The sequence below is a fragment of the Rhinoraja longicauda genome, chromosome 38 (assembly GCF_053455715.1).
Source record: "Rhinoraja longicauda isolate Sanriku21f chromosome 38, sRhiLon1.1, whole genome shotgun sequence".
NCBI lineage: Eukaryota > Metazoa > Chordata > Chondrichthyes > Rajiformes > Arhynchobatidae > Rhinoraja > Rhinoraja longicauda.
This window is the reverse complement of record NC_135990.1, coordinates 2,738,810-2,751,693: the sequence shown is the minus strand read 5'-3', so window position 1 is coordinate 2,751,693 and position 12,884 is coordinate 2,738,810. Positions and strand designations below refer to the sequence as shown.

The following is a 12,884-nucleotide window of genomic DNA, read 5'->3' as shown; positions in this document are numbered from 1 at the left end:
GAGATAGAATGTAGTCGGAGACAGGAAGACTGATGGGAGAACTGGGAAGGGGAGGGGATGGAGAGAGAGGGAAAGCAAGGGCTATCTGAAGTTAGAGAAGTCAATGTTCATACCGCTGGGGTGACAATAGACAATAGGTGCAGGAGGAGGCCATTCGGCCCTTCGAGCCAGCACCACCATTCAATGTGATCATGGCTGATCATTCTCAATCAGTACCCTGTTCCTGCCTTCTCCCCATACCCCCTGACTCCGCTATCCTTAAGAGCTCTCTCTTGAATGCATTCAGAGAATTGGCCTCCACTGCCTTCTGAGGCAGAGAATTCCACAGATTCACAACTCTCTGGCTGAAAAAGTTTTTCCTCATCTCAGTTCTAAATGGCCTACCCCTTATTCTTAAAACTGTGGCCCCTTGTTCTGGACTCCCCCAACATTGGGAACATGTTTCCTGCCTCTAACATGTCCAACCCCTTAATAATCTTATACGTTTCGATAAGATCTCCTCTCATCCTTCTAAATTCCAGTGTATACAAGCCTAGTCGCTCCAGTCTTTGAACATTTGACAGTCCCGCCATTCCGGGAATTAACCTAGTAAACCTACGCTGCACGCCCTCAATAGCAAGAATCTGGAACAGCGGATACAATAGATGAGGTTGGAGGAGGTGCAGGTGAACCTCTGCCTCACCTGGAAAGACTGTTTGGGTCCTTGGATGGAGTCGAGGGGGGAGGTAAAGGGGACAGCTTAATACTGATTTTGTTCTGCTCAGTATTTTTTCAATTCATTGAACGGTTTTAACTGAAAAGGCATTTTGAGTTTGGTATACCCTTTATATTGTCTGACAGTTATAAATGTTAGTTTCTACTGTTTCTGTCAGTTATCGGAAGCAGTTGCAAAGATACAGTTCCCTGCCATCTGAATTTCACAGCGTGGCCTTTTGAATCTAATTTAAAAATAGGTCAGTCCTATCATTGATTTGGAGAATTCTCATTATTTCTTCATTTCTGTTACTGTTCTGAAATAAGACTTTCAATTCACTCGTGGGCTTCCGTTAGCTGCGTAGATGTAATAAGATACAGGAAAAAACACAAACATACATTGGCCTGAATTTTAAAAAGCCCAGTGTCATTGTCATAGAGTGTGGACACAGGCCCATCTGCCCAACTTGTCCACACCGGGTGTTCCAGTTTCCTGCTACACTCCAAAGATGTGCAGGTTTGTAGATTAATTGACTTCGGTAAAAATTGTCCCTGGTGTGTGTGTAACATAGAAACATAGAAAATAGGTGCAGGAGTAGGCCATTCGGCCCTTCGAGCCTGTACGCACCGCCATTCAATATGATCATGGCTGATCATCCAACTCAGTATCCCGTACCTGCCTTCTCTCCGTCCACCCTGATCCCTTTAGCCACAAGGGCCACATCTAACTCCCTCTTAAATATAGCCAATGAACTGGCCTCAACTACCTTCTGTGGCAGAGAATTCCACAGATTCACCACTCTCTGTGTGAAAAAAACGTTCTCATCTCGGTCCTAAAAGACTTCCCCCTTATCCTTAAACTGTGACCCCCTTGTTCTGGACTTCCACAACATCGGGAACAATCTTCCTGCATCTAGCCTGTCCAACCCCTTAAGGATTTTGTAAGTTTCTATAAGATCCCCCCTCAATCTTCTAAATTCCAGCGAGTACAAGCCGAGTCTATCCTGTAGGATAGTGTTAGTGTGCGGGGATCGCTGGTCGGTACAGACTCGGTGGGCCGAAGGGCCTGTTTCGGCCCTGTATCTTGAACACTAAACTAAACTACACTAAACTCAACCCAGTCCTTTACTGCAGTCCATCGCCATGCCAACTGTGATAGCGGAGAAGAAATTAAACAGCTCATAATTTCATCCTAACCTGCCAAACAACAGGCCTTTGTGATATTTGATTATAATTGCTGGTAACTCCTTGGTGGTTATTTACACACAGGCCTCTGAACAACTTGAGCTGAATTAGAATGAATGAGACTCGATTGGGACTAGCCGAAGCAGATGGTTGTCAAGGATGCAACGCCAACATCCACTTTCAACTCCATCGATTTCCTGAAATGAAGTTGGATTGAGATCAAAAACAAAAGGAAGAGAAATGTTGTTAAGAAATATTGTATCATATCATATCATATATATACAGCCGGAAACAGGCCTTTTCGGCCCTCCAAGTCCGTGCCGCCCAGTGATCCCCGTACATTAACACTATCCTACACCCACTAGGGACAATTTTTACATTTACCCAGCCAATTAACCTACATACCTGTACGTCTTTGGAGTGTGGGAGGAAACCGAAGATCTCGGAGAGAACCCATGCAGGTCACGGGGAGAACGTACAAACTCCTTACAGTGCAGCACCCGTAGTCAGGATCGAACCTGAGTCTCCGGCGCTGCATTCGCTGTAAAGCAGCAACTCTACCGCTGCGCTACCGTGCCGCCCAGGTAGACAGAGTCTTCAACACAGAGGGTTGAGTTGAGTTCCTGATGTTGCTTCAGTGGTGCAGCGGTAGAGTTGCTGCCTCACAGCGCCAGAGACCCCGGTTCAATCCCAACTAGGGCGTCGTCTGTGCGGAGTTTGCACGTTCTCCCCGTGACCTGCGTGGGTTTTCTCCGGGTGCTCCGGTTTCCTCCCACATCCCAAAGACGCACAGTTTTGCAGGTCGATTGGCTTCTGTAAATTGGCCCCAGTGTGTGGGGAGGGAATGAGAAAGTGGGATAACATAGAGCTAGTATGAGCGGGTGATAGATGGTCGGCATTGACTCGGTGGGCCGAAGGGCCTGTCTCCATGCTGTATCTTTCAACCAAACCATGCTCTGTTATGTCCTCTAAGCCTGGATCACTAGCCAGTGGGGACTGTACCAGTATAATGCAGAATGCCAGTAGAATTATCCTGAAACGTGTGATAATAGAGAGCCTACTGTAGGCCCATGGTAGAGTTGCTGCCTCACAGCGCCAGAGACCCGGGTTTGGTCCTGACTACGAGTGCCGTCTGTACGGAGTTTGTACGATCTCCCCGTGACCTGCGTGGGTTTTCTCCGGGTGCTCCGGTTTCCTCCCACACTCCAAAGACGTGCAGGTTTGTAGGTTAACTGGCTTCTGGGTAAAATTGTAAATTGTCCCTGGTGTGTGTAGGATAGAGCTAGGTGTCACAAAATGCTGGAGTAACTCAGCAGGTCAGGCAGCATCTAGGTATAGAGGGAATGGGTGACGTTTCGGGTCGAATACCCTTCTTCAGACAGAGAGTCAGGGGAGAGGGAGACACAGAAATAAAGAAGGTGTGAAAACGAGACATCAAAAGAGATGCGGTTCAAGGGAAATGTAGCTTGTTAGCTCGGAGAAGCTGAGAACAAGGCAAACAGAGATAAAACTGTAATCAGGAGGACAGTCAGACTGGTCGGAGAACTGGAAGAAGGAATGGGTCACGTTTTGGGTCAAGACCTCTTCTTCAGACCTGAATGAAACGTCACCCATTCCTTCTCTCCAGAGATGTTGCCTGACCCGCTGAGTTACTCCAGTATTTTGTGAATAAATACCTTCGATTTGTACCAGCATCTGCAGTTATTTTCTTACACTAGGATAGAGCTAGTGTACGTGGATCGCTGGCCGGCTCGGACTCTGTGGGCTGAAGGACCTGCTTCTGCGCTGTATCTCTAAAGTCAGAAGAATTTCTGACTTTTTGCAAACTTTATCTGTGGGTGTTGTAGCTGGGATAAATGGCTTTAATGCCAAAATCGTCAGAGAGAAACCAGGTTGGTGGTTTTATCTCTCCCCACCAGCAAAGATCAGGCGCAAAGCTATTACATGCTGGAAAACAGCCAAGAACCTAATTTGATCATTGGGAGTGAGCCAATTTCCCCACAGCCTGGTAAATAATGGAAATTGTCAGACCTCTGGTGATTTAGGGTGGCACTGTGGGTCAGTGAAGGAGCAAGACCCTTCTCAGCACAAGGCGTTGTTATGAAAAGCTTTCTTCTTGGGATGGAGCTGGTGGTTTTAGAGCGATGAGGTTTTAATTTTTTTAAAACACAGCTCAAAATAGGATGTGCAGATGCTGGTTTATACCAAAGATGGACACAAAATGCTGGAGTAACTCAAGCAGGCCAAGCAGCATCTCTGGAGAAAAAGGACATGTCACGTTTCCAGTCGAGACCTTCCTTTCCTGACCCGAAGCGTTACCCATCCATGTTCTCCAGAGATGCTGCCTGACCCGCTGAGTTACTCCAGCACTCTGTGAAACGTCACCTATCCATGTTCTCCAGAGATGCTGCCTGACCCGCTGAGTTACTCCAGCACTCTGTGAAACGTCACCTATCCATGTTCTCCAGAGATGCTGCCTGACCCGCTGAGTTACTCCAGCATTTTAGAAACATAGAAAATAGGTGCAGGAGGAGGCCATTTGGCCCTTCGAGCCTGCACCGCCATTCATTGTGATCATGGCTGATCATCCACAATCAGTAACCCGTGCCTGCCTTCTCCCCATATCCCTTGATTCCGCTAGCCCCTAGAGCTCTATCTAACTCTCTTTGAAATTCATCCAGTGAATTGGCTTCCACTGCCTTCTGTGGCAGAGAATTCCACAAATTCACAACTCTCTGGGTGAAAACGTTTCTTCTCACCTGTCCATGTTCTCCACAGATGCTGCCTGACCTGCCTGGGCTGTCGGCTTATCATCTGTTTGGACTTCAAAGAGCATCTATTGGTGCTGCTTTGGAAGTGGTTGTATAACAGATACTTCCCACTGTTTCCTTGATCACTGTCACGTTTTTGCATATCTTTCGTTCATTTGTTCAATATCAAGGATAAGGGGAAAGTCTTTTAGGACCGAGATGAGAAAACATTTCTTCACGCAGAGAGTGGTGAGTCTGTGGAATTCTCTGCCACAGAAGGTAGTTGAGGCCAGTTCATTGGCTATATTTAAGAGGGAGTTAGATGTGGCCCTTGTGGCTAAAGGGATCAGGGGGTATGGAGAGAAGGCAGGTACAGGTTACTGAGCTGGATGATCAGCCATGATCATATTGAATGGCGGTGCAGGCTCGTAGGGCCGAATGGCCTACTCCTGCACCGATTTTCTATGTTTCTATGTTTCTATCTACATCACTGTCATTATCTCTTGTTTCTCTTCCACCTGAGTCTCAGTCTGGAGAAGGGTCTCGACCCGAAACGCCACCCGTCCCTTCTCTCCAGAGACGCTGCCTGTCCCGCTGAGTTACTCCAGCATTTTGCGCCTATCTTCAGTTCAAACCAGCATCTGCGGTTCCTTCCTACACAATATCTTTAGTGCACAGAGACTGTTTCAGCCTCACCCTGCCTCCCACTATTAGGTCTCTACACTATTAAGTCTCTACAGAGAATTGGATGACAGACAGAAAGCAAAGAGTGGGGATAAATGGGCCCCTTTCAGAATACATCTAAATTCCAGTGTATACAAGCCAAGTCGCTCCAGTCTTTCAACACATGACAGTCCCGCCATTCCGGGAATTAACCTAGTAAACCTACGCTACACGCCCTCAATAGATATTCTTGCTATTGAGGGCGTGCAGCGCAGGTTTACTAGGTTAATTCCCGGAATGGCGGGACTGTCATATGTTGAAAGACTGGAGCGACTTGGCTTGTATACACTGGAATTTAGAAGTATGAGAGGGGATCTTATCAAAACATATAAGATTATTAAGGGGTTGGACACGTTAGAGGCAGGAAACATGTTCCCAATGTTGGGGGAGTCCAGAACCAGGGGCCACAGTTTAAGAATAAGGGGTAGGCCATTTAGAACGGAGATGAGGAAAAACCTTTTCAGTCAGAGAGTTGTGAATCTGTGGAATTCTCTGCCTCAGAAGGCAGTGGAGGCCAATTCTCTGAATGCATTCAAGAGAGAGCTAGATAGAGCTCTTAAGGATAGCGGAGTCAGGGGGTATGGGGAGAAGGCAGGAACGGGGCACTGATTGAGAATGATCAGCCATGATCACATTGAATGGTGGTGCTGGCTCGAAGGGCTGAATGGCCTCCTCCTGCACCTATTGTCTATTGTCTATTGGCACCCCTCATCCCTTGTTCCTGAGAATAAGACAAATCATGTCACTTTAGGCCAGTGATGGATCAGGAACTCTGAGAGCGTATGTACAACACAAGACAACAAATTAAGCAAGGCAATGTAGATGGTTAATGAGCAGATGTTCATTGTACTTTCCATTACAGCAACCGCAATGCTATTTGATGGATATCATTTCACGCGCTGCCTAAAGTGTTGCATAAACTCCAATTTCATTTACTTCATTGGCTAGGTTTATTAGATTTCCTCTCCACTGGGTTATTCCTCCTGACCTTGACCCTCCGGCCAATTTAGAGCCGTTTAGTTTAGAGAAACAGCGCTGAAACACCGAGTCACTGCTGGCCAACCCTACCGTACACGCACCAGGGGCAATTTATAATTTGTACTGAAGCCAATTAACCTGCAAACCTGTACGCCTTTGGAGTGTGGGAGGAAACCGGAGCACCCGGAGAAAACCCACGCAGGTCACGGAGAGATCGTGCAAACTCCGTACAGACAGCAGCCGTAGTCAGGATCTCTGGCGCTGTGAGGCATCAGCTCTACCCGCTGCACCACCGTGCCGCCATGTGGGTGGAGGGAGTCAGAAAAAGACCCTATTCTTGCAAACTTCATTTGATTCTATTCTCTCTGAGAGATTTTACCCGCTCTACTGCAGCCTCTAGCTCAGACCATAGAGTCCTGGCAACACCCTTATCAATCTTGGGCGCAGCGGTAGAGTTGCTGCCTCGCAGCGCCCGAGACCCGGGTTCCATCCTGACTACGGGCGCCGTCTGTACGGAGTTTGTACGTTCTCCCTGTAACCTGCTTGTGTTTTCTCCTTGATCTTCGGTTTCCTCCCCCACACTCCAAAGACATGCAGGTTTGTAGGTTAATTGGCTTGGTATGAATGTAAAATTGTCCCTGGTGTGTGTAGGATAGTGTTAGTGTGCGGGGATCGCTGGGCGGTGCGGACTCGGTGGGCCGAAGGGCCTGTTTCCGCGCTGTATCTCTAAAACTAAACTCAAATCTTCTCTGCGTCTTTTCTTGGCGTGCGTTAAGGTGGTGCAGCGGGGAGAGTTGTGGGCGGGCGGCCGCCATTGGCGGAGCGGGAGCACGTGGCCGCTGGATGGGTGAGGTCACGTGGGGCGCGGGGCGGTGACGTCACCTTGTCCCGTATTTGGGAGTGAGATAGTTGGCGACCCTACTCGGTGCGGACTCGATGGGCTGAAGGGCCTGTTTCCACGTCGTGCCTCTAAAACTAGAAAACTAAGCAAAGAACTCTTGTTCCCATTTTAGAATTCCCAGATTGGCCTGGAACCAGTCAGTCTTGACTCTCGCTCGTGAATATGTTGCCCGCACTTCTACACTGGAGCACAAACTAGACTAGTAACTCACCGAGAGCTTCCTCAGAGCATAAGTGTTAAGATCAATAGTAATTGTGATGTCTTTGAATTCCCTTTGAAAGCTGATTCTTTTTCTTGGACAATCACATCGGTCTTTGCCTGCCTTTTGTATCCATTTATCTGCCTTTAATGCCCTTCATAAAACACTCTGGTGACTAAGATTGTTCCATAAATTAATAGTGGTGTTGGGAGCAATATTCTGTTGGTTTCATTCACTCTGCTCTCGTTCTCTCTACCAGTGTCACAGAGTCACAGAGTGATACAGTGTGGAAACAGGCCCCTCGGCCCAACTTGCCCACACCGGCCGACAAGTCCCAACTACACTAGTCCCACCTGCCTGCGCTTGGTCCATATCCCTCCAAACCTGTCCTATCCATGTACCTGTCTAACTGTTGGGATAGTCCCTGCCTCAACTACCTCCTCTGGCAGCTCGTTCCATACACCCACCACCCTTGGTGTGAAAAAGTTACACCTCAAATTCCTATCACATCCTTTCCCCTTCACCTTAAACCTGTGTCCTCTGGTCCTCGATTCCCCTACTCTGGGCAAGAGACTCTGTGCATCTACCCGATCTATTCCTCTCATGATTTTATACACCTCTACAAGATCACCCCTCATCCTCCTGCGCTCCAATTATCTATCCAGTGCAACACAGTGATCTCTGTACATGGCTCGATTGCACTGTAAATGGCTCGATTGTAATCTTGCGTTGTCTTTCTGGTGACTAGTTTAGCACGTTATAATCAACTAGACTGAACGGAACTGATCTGATTTTGGTTGGAAAAGGGGGACCTCGTTACACGTGACAATAACAAATTTAAAGCCAAGTGTTTAAAAAGCGCAGAAATCTGTGTGTATAAAACTGCTCCTTCAGAAGTAACTGGAACTATTCAAAAGATAGACACAAAAAGCTGGAGTAACTCAGCGGGACAGGCAGCATCTCCGGAGAGAAGGAATGGGTGACGTTTCGGATCGAGGCCCTTTTTCATAATGGTTAGGGATGAGGGAAATGAGAGTTTCCTTCAGTCTGAAGATGGGTCTCGACCCGAAAAACGTCGCCCATTCCTTCCCTCCTGAGATGCTGCCTGACCCGCTGAGTTACTCCAGCATTTTGTGTCTACCTTCAGGGAAACGAGAGGTTTCGGCAACGATGTAGAGAGATAAAGAACAATGAAAGAAAGGTATGCAAAGAAGTAATGAAGATAAAGGAAACTGGCCATTGTTAGCTGCTTGTTGGGTGAGAACGAGAAGCTGGTGCGACTTGGGTTGGGGAGGGGAGGGACTATTCCAAGTGGCCTTTGGAATTCCTGGACTCATTTGACGCATATTTTATTGTTTTGCCGATAAGGAGTGCAAGTTGCACTGTGAGCCGTTTTGCTTCTGAGAGGAATCCCAATGAGTAATAAAACTCTCATCACCCGAGTCATATCTTAATCTTACTCATCATTTTATTCAATCTCCTGTTCCCTGTTGTCTCGTCGTTCTTTCCGCAGTTTGCCGGATCCAAGATTTAAGGGGATTGGAATATAAACCCTTTCCCACATTCAGTCACCAGACCTGCAATTGCAAAACACAGCAGAGACACAACCTGAGCTTAGAAACATAGAAAATAGGTGCAGGAGTAGGCCATTCGGCCCTTCGAGCCTGTACGCACCGCCATTCAATATGACCATGGCTGATCATCCAGCTCAGTAACCTGTACCTGCCTTCTCTCCATACCCCCTGATCCGTGCAGCGTAGGTTTACTAGGTTAATTCCCGGAATGGCGGGACTGTCATATGTTGAAAGACTGGAGCGACTAGGCTTGTATACACTGGAATTTAGAAGGATGAGAGGGGATCTTATCGAAACGTATAAGATTATTAAGGGGTTGGACACGTTAGAGGCAGGAAACATGTTCCCAATGTTGGGGGAGTCCAGAACAAGGGGCCACAGTTTAAGAATAAGGGGTAGGCCATTTAGAACAGAGATGAGGAAAAACTTTTTCAGTCAGAGAGTTGTGAATCTGTGGAATTCTCTGCCTCAGAAGGCAGTGGAGGCCAATTCTCTGAATACATTCAAGAGAGAGCTAGATAGAGCTCTTAAGGATAGCGGAGTCAGGGGGTATGGGGAGAAGGCAGGAACGGGGTACTGATTGAGAATGATCAGCCATGATCGCATTGAATGGCGGTGCTGGCTCGAAGGGCCGAATGGCCTCCTCCTGCACCTATTGCCTATTGTCTATTATCCCTTTAGCCACAAGGGCCACATCTAACTCCCTCTTAAATATAGCCAATGAACTGGCCTCAACTACCTTCTGTGGCAGAGAATTCCAAAGATTCACCACTCTCTGTGTGAAGAAATGTTTTCTCATCTCGGTCCTAAAAGACTTCCCCCTTATCCTTAAGCTGTGACCCCTGGTTCTGGACTCCCCCAACATCGGGAACAATCTTCCCGCATCTAGCCTGTCCAACCCCTTAAGACTTTTATATGTTTCTATAAGATCCCCCCTCAGTCTTCTAAATTCCAGCGAGTACAAGCCGAGTCTATCCAGTCTTTCTTCATGTGAAAGTCCTGCCATCCCAGGGATCAATCTGGTGAACAGGGTCCTGGTGATGATATTATTGTGCGTAACAGCCACATATGTTATTGTCCGCACTTACCTCTTTGAACTTGATGCAGTCCGACATTTGGACGTGGCATGGTCGTGCAGCAGTAGAGTTGCCACCTTCTTGCACTACATTCCCTTAGGACTCAAACATTTATCAGCACGCACTCTGTGACTGAACTACCCCTGCCCTCCTGTAACGAATTCCAGCTCTATTTATGCAAAGATATATACTAACCTACACCGAGCAGCCAAAACATTATGACCACTGACAGGCGAAGTGAATAACATTGATTATCTTGTTACAATGGCACCTGTCAAGGGTTGGGATATATTAGGCAGCAAGTGAACAGTCAGTTCTTGAGGTTGATGTGTTGGATGCAGGAGAAATGGGCAGGAGTAAAGACCTGAGCGACTTTGACAAGGGCCAAATTGTTATGGCCAGACGACTGGATCAGAGCATCTCTGAATAGGCAAGGCTTGTGGGGTGCTCTCGGTCAGCAGTGGTGAGTACCGACCGACAGTGGTCCGAGGAGGGACAAACCACAAACCGGCGACAGACAGGGTGTTGGGCGCCCAAGGCTCATCGATGAGCGAGGGCAACGAAGGCTATCCCGTCTGGTCCGAACCGACAGAAGGTCGACTGTGGCACAAGTCATGGAAAATTTAAATGGTGGTCACGGGAGGAATGTGTCACAATACACAGTGCATCGCGCCCTGCTGCGTATGGGGCTGCACACGGAGGACCAACAGCATATTAGGCAGGTGGTCATAATGTTTTGGCTCATCAGATCATAATGTTTTGGCTGATCGGCGTATATTTATGGTGGCGCAGTGGTAGAGTTGCTGCCTTATAGTGCCGGAGACCCGGGTTCGATCCCGACTACGGGTGCTGTCTGTACGGATTCTGTATTATTCCCCGGGACCTGCGTGGGTTTTCTCCGGGTGCTCCGGTTTCTTCCCACACACCAAAGACGTACAGGTTTGTAGGCTAATTGGCTTCTGTAAACTGCACCTGATGTGTAGGATAGAACGAGTGTACATGTGATCGCTGGTCGGCGCTGACTCGATGGGCCGAAGGGCCTGTTTCCACACTGTATCTCTAAACTACCCCAGCCCTCCTGTAATGAATTCCAGTTGTATATACGCAAAGATATACACTAATATATATTTATGGTGGCGCAGTGGTAGAGTTGCTGCCCTACAGCGCCAGAGACCCGGATTCGACCACGACTACAGGCACTGTCTGTACGGAGTTTGTACGTTCTCCCCGTGACCTGCGTGGGTTTTCTCCGGGTGCTCTGGTTTCCATCCACATCCTAAAGACGTGAAGGTTTGTAGGGTGATTGGCTTCAGTAAACTACCCCGAGTGTGTTGGATGCAAAACTGGGAAAACAGTAAGGCTGTTAGGCAGCAACTTTAGTTTAGTTTAGAGATACAGCGTGGAAACAGGCCCTTCAGCCCACCGAGTCTGTGTCGACCAACGATCCCCGCACACTAACACTATCCTACACACACTAGGGACAATTTACACACACACACACCAAGCCAACTAACCTACAAAGCGCTGGAGTACTGTGTGCAGTTTTGGTCTCCAAATTTGAGGAAGGATATTCTTGCTATTGAGGGCGTGCAGCGTAGGTTTACTAGGTTAATTCCCGGAATGGCGGGACTGTTGTAAGTTGAAAGACTGGAGCGACTAGGCTTGTATACACTGGAATTTAGAAGGATGAGAGAGGATCTTATCGAAACGTATAAGATTATTAAGGGGTTGGACACGTTAGAGGCAGGAAACATGTTCCCAATGTTGGGGGAGTCCAGAACAAGGGGCCACAGTTTAAGAATAAGGGGTAGAACTGAGATGAGGAAAAACTTTTTCAGTCAGAGAGTTGTGAATCTGTGGAATTCTCTGCCTCAGAAGGCAGTGGAGGCCAATTCTCTGAATGCATTCAAGGGAGAGCTGGATAGAGCTCTTAAGGATAGCGGAGTCAGGGGGTATGGGGAGAAGGCAGGAACGGGGTACTGATTGAGAATGATCAGCCATGATCACATTGAATGGCGGTGCTGGCTCGAAGGGCCGAATGGCCTCCTCCTGCACCTATTGTCTATTGTCTATTGTCTAACCTGTACGTCTTTGAAGTGTGGGAGGAAACCTAAGATCTCGGAGGAAACCCACGCAGGTCACGGGGAGAACGTGCAAACTCCGTACAGACGGCGCCCGTAGTCGGGATCGAACCCGGGTCTCCGGTGCTGCAAGCACTGTAAGGTAATAACTCTACCGCTGCGCCACTGTGCTGTTCCTACCTTGCCCATAATATTCCAGCAACCTGCACATGACATTAGACGGTCTAAGAAAATAACTGCAGATGCTGGTACAAATCTGAAGAAGGGTCTCGACCGGAAACGTCACCCATTCCTTCTCTCCCGAGATGCTGCCTGACCTGCTGATTTTGTGAATAAATTAGACTGTCCAAATCGGTAGCAGCACATTTAACAAGATCTGATAGTTGGTCCCCATTACATTCCAACATCTATCCTGCTACGGATTCAACTCGATTAATAATATATTTGATCACCATATCATTTTTGATATCATTGATTGGCAGAAAATTCAATGGAATTGTCATTTTAATTTCCAGATTAAGAACTGTGAGTTTAGAAACCCTTCATCCTTAATTACTGAATGCTACTATTTCACATCATGACCAGCCAACACTCCTGTGAAGAACAGAATGATGTAAAATTATTTGAATGTATAGAACTATGAGCATATCATTATTTCAGAATTCCACAAGCATTTCCTTAGCATTTCAGAATGAATTTCAAGCTTACATTTTTCAAATCTGTC

At 47.5% G+C, this 12,884-nt stretch overlaps 1 long non-coding RNA gene across 1 annotated transcript in view; it reads right to left on the bottom strand.

Moving 5' to 3' along the window:
- Positions 1 to 1,804: 1,804 nt before the first annotated feature.
- Positions 1,805 to 12,884, bottom strand: part of LOC144610913 (uncharacterized) — a 20,957-nt gene continuing 9,877 nt past the window's right edge. The window contains exons 2-3 of the long non-coding RNA XR_013549455.1: positions 8,890 to 9,006; positions 1,805 to 2,075 (exon numbers count right to left, since the gene is read on the bottom strand). This is a non-coding gene — a long non-coding RNA (uncharacterized LOC144610913). The remainder of the gene's footprint in view (positions 2,076 to 8,889; positions 9,007 to 12,884) is intronic.